The following is a 7145-nucleotide window of genomic DNA, read 5'->3' as shown; positions in this document are numbered from 1 at the left end:
CTAAATAGCCGCCAGTTCCGCAAACTGGAAGCTAGATCAAAGTTGTTATTAGGTTCATTTGAGCAGTTACCAGACAGCGGCAGAGAACAGGCTGTACTGCGCGTGCGCAGCTACGATGACTTGCTCTGCTCTGCTCATACGCTTTTCGTCGCATTTCTGGTGGAATTTCTTGCGTGGTGGGGCATCACGTGACCATGAGCAGCCCTGCGGCATGTTGTTGAGAGGACATACAGAGTTGTACTTGAGCAGTAGTTTTATCATATCCCACCCAGGTAAAGGATGCAAATAAGGAAGCAGTTCTTGGCAAAATATCATTTGAAAATTAGACTCCACAGCTCGAAGTAACATAACATTTTGCTATGGGGTGAATTTGACAGATTTTTTTTTTTAAATTCGTACTCTGCAATGTTGTGAAACGTCCCCTTTGAACAATTATACATGACTGTGCTTAAACTGACACACAATATTTTGTTAGCGCAACGCAATCTGACTTTCAATAATCCCTACAAAAGAATGGGCCCTGACTAACAGTAAACTATACCTTTTACAAATCACTTACCTCACAAAAATCTTCGCTGCTCAAGCTACTGCAATACAGCGAGCGCCACTACTGCCAGCTAAATAAAAGATTCAAACTATGGAAGGCACTAACTACTGATAGGGATAGTTAGCAAATGAAAGATATTAATAGAGAACAAACAATGTATTTACCTTGATATCATCATATATAAATATAGCAGTTCATGACAAATTTCAAAACTCCGCCATCTCTCTCCCCACATCCACCACTGCTGGCGACTCACCTCCAACTGCGCAACGCTACGTGCTGTTCACATCCAGCTGCCCAACACTACAATGGCGAGTATTACAACAATGCTAGCTGCCCAACACTACAATGGCGAGTATTACAACAATGCAAAGCAGCCACAGACTGCACACAGCACAGCCAGTGATTTTCATACAGAGGTGGCGTTACCAATAAAAAAACCTTAACAGCCTACTTACATAGCCCCCATGCTCCCCACAAAAAATTTTACAAATTGGATTGGGCAGTGGCCAATACAGATTTGAAAAAATTTTTCATAATTACAATAAAAAAGAAATCAAATGCACACACTTATTGATACAATGTTGGTCAAAAGCTCAAATTTTCTCACAGTCCATAAAGACAGTCCTGATCGTTCATTACGGTAAAATAGTAGTGTTTTTCTCAAAGTCTGAGCAGTAGAAGAAAATGCACACGGAAGTAGTGGATTTCCATGCAGTCTGGAAGAAGCAGTGTTGACCTTCCAACGGAAAGACAGTGCTGACTCTCGACATGCAGACAGGTAATGGGCCACAACAGAGCAAACCCACAGCAGAGTCAGTCGAAAGTTTGAAGAGTATTGGTAGGCAGGTCATCACAGAGCAGACCCACTGTAGTCCTGGTAGAGATTACGGTATTGGTGGGCCACCAGTGGTGCAGACCCACTGCAGTCCTTGTAGAAATAATGGTATTGATGGATCATCAAAGATGTAGACCCACTGTAGTCCTTGTAGAGATAGCCAGCAGCCATCTGTTGTGACTGTGCAGGTGCACAATCACCATCGAAGATTCTTGCGGAGAATATAGCAAGTCCATAACCACCACTTGTGCACTCACAAAGTTTTTGGAATTGTCCTTAGAACCAGCAATGCTGTTATCCAGTCCCTTGCTGAATTAGTAACACACGTGCAACCACTAACAGTACCAACTTCTCACATATTGTCCATATACTATGACCAACAGAAACGTGTGCAGTGAAATGTAACTAACAAGTTAATAATATCATGAACTGGTGACAATTACAATTGTATAACATAAGAATACAATAACAAAGGTACAAAATACATCATTAAAAACATAACAATACAGATAACATTTGTAGTACAGGCTTTACAAAAGAATCGAACTAACATACACATCAGTGGAATTATGACATGAGTACATACATAAAAGATCACAATAACTTTTGAAACATCAACTTCACACATGAGCATTAAACAGAACAGAATTAATAATGTCTAACATCTTTACAAAGTAAATAACATATTATTAATGCCAATTATATTCGAGGATAACAGTATTCCTCATCATAGTGAATGTAGCTTAATATTAAAAGAAGAAAAAATTCTATGAAACTACACAGAGACAGGAAGAAAACAAATACACAAGGGTACACAAACACATAGTGGGATAACACCAATAGGAAAGGACAGGGTTCGTTTTCAGTGTAACATTTGGTACTGCAGTCCAACCCAAAACTTCATATATCTTTCCTCTTATTTCATCCTTTGTTTCCACCAAAAAAATTCTATCTAAGCATGCTTTCTGTATTTATATGTTCACACATTTCTTACCTCAACATTTATTTCCAAGAAAATCCTACCTAAACTTGTTTTCTGTACTTTTTTTCGTATAACTTCTCAATGCATTTCTTCCAATTCATCGCAACTCATTCTCTTAGAGGCTACCCCCTCTTAAGCTAACTTAAATCTACTGAGCTCAGATGCTAAACTAAGGGACGAGGCAATGCAGCAGCACAAAATAAGTAACACAAATAGCAATGACCAAAAAAATGGAAAATTGCAAAGCAAGCTACAGTAAATCTAAATTACCAAGCAATGCAACATTACAACTAATATGAGCCAATGTGCAGCAACAAGAAAAATAAATGAGTAGTAAAACTGGCTTAGCAGAGTAACACAAAGTCAAATTCAGTAACACTATGCCTGGCAAACAGCAGTAACTTATACCTAAACATGACATAGCTCAAGCAGAAAAAATAGTACACTAAAGATAACAATGCAGATAAGGGAAATGTATAATCACATCTTAATGTCTAAGTAATTAAAGTGGTGCACCACAAATTATTCTACAAAAGAAATTACCAAGTACTTGAAAAGAAAATTATAGATGCAGTTACTGTTATTAGTCCCTTCTTATTGTTCTCTCCATTCCAAGAGCTCCTTTTTCGAAGAATGTGGATCAGAAAATAATTATTAATAAATCTGTTGACAGAAAGTGTTCACATTAGCAGATGCATTTAAGTTTATTTTATAAAACCAATGCTGCAACACAGCTGGAAACCAGATATTAAACAAAATGAGCAATCTCTTAACTACAAAGACAATAGATGTAAAATGTTTCTAATCATTTCATTAGGCATTTTAGTAAATATCATAAATTACGAGCTCCACAGTATGCTTTCAACAAGGAAATGTCAATAGCGAGGACAATGGCCTCCCCTTTCTTTTTTTCTACATGTGCTTCTGATGAGGCACTCACTAATGACTTGTTCTCCCGGCGTCTGACACAGCTGGCCGCTCAAGACACATTACGTCAAGGTCACTTGGCTTTCTTACCGAAATATTTACGACACCAGTTTGCACTACAGTGACAGTCTCATAAAAAATTTCACAGGTCTAGAATTTGCGTTACAAATCTGTAGAAAGAAAATCCTATAAATATAAGTGTCCAAATAAAATATTCGTCAGCATTGTGATACAGTCACGCATTTACGCACATTTCATAACTCTTAAAGTACGATTCTTGGTTTCCAACATACTTCTTATTCCTCATATACGGTAGCATCATCTTATTGATCATAAACATATCTCAACAGCATAGTACACATCGTCGTCGTAATAATAACATCATAACACCTCAGCCAAATCTCAAAAACGTCGTAGCTTTCTGCAATAATTTCAAAACCTAAAAAAAATTATCTGCTCATTTAAATAGTGTCACCTACCTCAAACGTACTTTAAAAATCATGATCTCATACCAAATACATCATTCAAAGCTCTCATAGTATCACAATGGGTCCGAAAAAATATGAACAGTTCACACAGTACAGACAAAATACAATTTCATAAGTGTGAAGGTATCCAACTGTGTAATTGCGTAAACATCTGTCACTGACGTAGTAAAAAGTTTATTTCTCTGTTAAATGATCAGATAGGTGTGTAATTTGTGTGTTAGAGAAATATGGTACCGGTGTGTAGTGTTGTATAAGCAAATACCATATTATCTAGGGCTCCTTATGCTTGCCAAACACATGATCCACAAAGTAAGCGTGTACCCCCCTGAGGATTAATGTAATTATACCCTCAGGTGTTACAGATTACAGCAATGGAATGAAATGTATCACGGAAAACTTTCTTTGTAATTCAAAAATCTTTAAAAATAAATGTTTTAAGTACAAAATTAATCACTCAAATACGTGTACTGTAGCGCTAAATGTGCGTCTTGTTGCAACATAATCTGTGTGGAAGTGTCGTAGTTATCGTCCTCCGTAAGCTAAGTTCTGCAGAAGTCAATGTACTTACCTCATAATACACAAAAGTGAAATGCTTTGCGTATAAATGTCTTAGTTATTACGCTTATTGCCGTGATGAGGAAAGTACTGTGCTGTAACGTATTGTTGCGCTACGGAAAAGGCAGTCTCATTGTAGCTATACCACAAAAGTTACTACTAAAACCTGTTTTACTTTCCAGAATAATTCAGAAAAACGGTGCAGATATAAAACAGATATAGCGCAAAAGCAACATTGTAAATTGTCACTCATTAGTGGCGTCGTGATAAAATCGTGTATCTGTCACATAAACTAATCACTCTGTCGTCTGGTATCTCACAGAAAGTACTTTAAACCCAGAATGTATTTTCAAGTAAACCAAAATGTTGCATTAAAATCTCATTAGCACTACTGGTAAATGTTCTAAGTATGTGAGCCTTATAGTCGTTCCATAATCGTGCAACTAACAAGCAAGAATGTACACACACAATAACACTGTGATGTCTGTTCACTATAACAATGCATTCGTCATTTCTGTTTCAATAAGTTCTCTTGGTTCTTGACTGGATATTTAACTTCAAACATTGTTGCATGTTAACAGATTCTAAGTCTGACAAGCATACTAGTAATGTAAAGTGAAAAGTTTTATGGCAATGACAAAGTTAAAAAGCAGATTATCTTTCAATAAACGGTTTTACATGTGAAATGTGGTGTAATCCTTTACTCTTCATAGTACTCAGAGTTTGAACTTGAATGCAATTGTCACGCGGTATACGTCGGTAAAGAATGCTAAAATTTTTCTCAAGGTTAGCGTCTATGTTATTTTTCTCCGAGCCAGCCGGCGCACGCGGCTGTCTGCGGTGCGAGTCATTGTCTGCTGTCTCTTTGTTGGCGCGCGTCGTTATTGGGATTAGGAGACCTAACTTCTACAAATTCACCTTGCCGAGAGGTCCCAGCTCTGTTAGAATCCTGCCAGTTCTGATGAAATTCACGTCTGTCGTTTTGTCGGTACTTTACATAGTTTCTTGTTTGTCGGTCATGTGGTGGAGAATTTCTCCCTGAATCGTAACTCTGCGCCGAGCTGTTGCGACTGAAGTTATTCTGCCTCCCTTGATAATAATTGTTCTGGTTCCCATATTGTCTGTTTCTCTGATTGTCTCTGTGATCGTCATTACTACGGAAATGCGATCTTTCTCTGTAACTATTATTACTCTGCCAGTGGTTGTCATATGAGTGGTGTCTGTTTTGGTCACGATTTGCGTTGTAAGAATAGGCTTGTCGTGTCCAGTTATTGCTTCTGTCGTCATGGAATTGTGACGGATGTGACCTGTAGTGATTGTTTTCCTGTTTTCGCATCCCGCGACTGTCTGTGTCAATTTCTAATTCCTGTAAGAGTCCTTGAAAAGCTTCAATGTCGTCTTTGCAACGTCCTGCTAAAATAATATGTCGTAAATGTTCAGGCAATTTCATTAAGCAAATGCGGATGAGTTCTGAAGGGCTGTATGGGTTTGAAAGATATTGATTCTTATGCAACATGTCTTGAAAATATTTGACAAGACTGGAAATTTCAGATTGTTCAAAGTGTTTCATCATCATGATGCTATGTTTTACTCGGTCTTGTGTAGCTTGAGACCAATATGCTGAGAGGAAGGCATGATAAAATTCTCCTTCACTGTGACAATCGTGAATGACCGATCGCATTCTTATAGCTGGTTCATTCTCCAAGTAGCCACACATAAATTCTAATCTGTGTTCTAACGACCAGTTGGGAGGAAAACAATGAGAGAATTGATGGAGCCATACTTGTGGATGAATGTCGTTGCCGGAATTCTTAAATGTTTTGAATTTACGTGTAGTAATGAACAGCTTATAGTCAAAATCATCGTGTCGGCGAGTCGCATATCGGTCATTGTTACGTTGTTTCGGTGGTTCCATCTCAAAATTCGGTGTGCCTTGCCAATTTCTTTCATAATTTCCGAAGTGTCCTGTGATATTATTTTGTGGTTATTCCGTATTTCTATGTCCCTCTTCCCGTATTGGAGCGCGAGTGTCCTCTGAAATACGTAGTTCTTGTACTACTTGTGCCAACTGATCTTGCACTTCCCGGATTTCTCTTTTGTACTGTGTATTGATTTGATTTTGATTTTGTTTGAATTTTCTAATTTCTACATACTCTTCAGTGTCAGTGAAGGCTACAGGTGTTGTGTCATTCAGATCATCATCTACCTTTGTAGATAAGTTAGTGAACTAATCTGAAAGTTCGGCTACTTTATCCGATAGTGAAATTATTTCCTCTGTATGTTTTTCTGAACCAAGTTTCAGAGTATCTACTGTGTCCTTTAAGTTTTCCTGAGTTTTTGCAAGTTGCGTAACCGAATCGGTAGATGCAACTGAGTCAATTTTAGCTTGCAAGGTGTCGTGATTTTCATGAACAATGGTTTGCAGTTCTTTTATGGATGCTTCGTGATTCTCTAATACATTTTCATGCCGCGAAAAAATGGGTTGAAAATGCTCACAAATTTGTGTTTTTATGTCATTACAGACTTTTTGACATTTCGATTCAATGTTATGTAACTCACTAGCTAAATCTTCACGTGTTTGTTCAAGTGTGGTGTCTAACTTTTGAAGATTTTGTCCCATTGCGTCTAACTGTTGCTGTGTTTGTCTCTGGTGTTGTTCCATTGTGTCTAACTTTTGAAGATTTTGTTCCACTGTGTCTAACTTTTGCTGTGTTTGTCTCTGATTTTGTTCCATTTGTTGCATTAATTGCAATAATAATGTATTAGTGTCTGGAATCTGTTTCTCTACGCTTTTCGGCAGTGCATTTG

Source organism: Schistocerca serialis, chromosome 1, assembly GCF_023864345.2.
Source record: "Schistocerca serialis cubense isolate TAMUIC-IGC-003099 chromosome 1, iqSchSeri2.2, whole genome shotgun sequence".
NCBI lineage: Eukaryota > Metazoa > Arthropoda > Insecta > Orthoptera > Acrididae > Schistocerca > Schistocerca serialis.
This window is presented reverse-complemented; position numbering follows the sequence as displayed.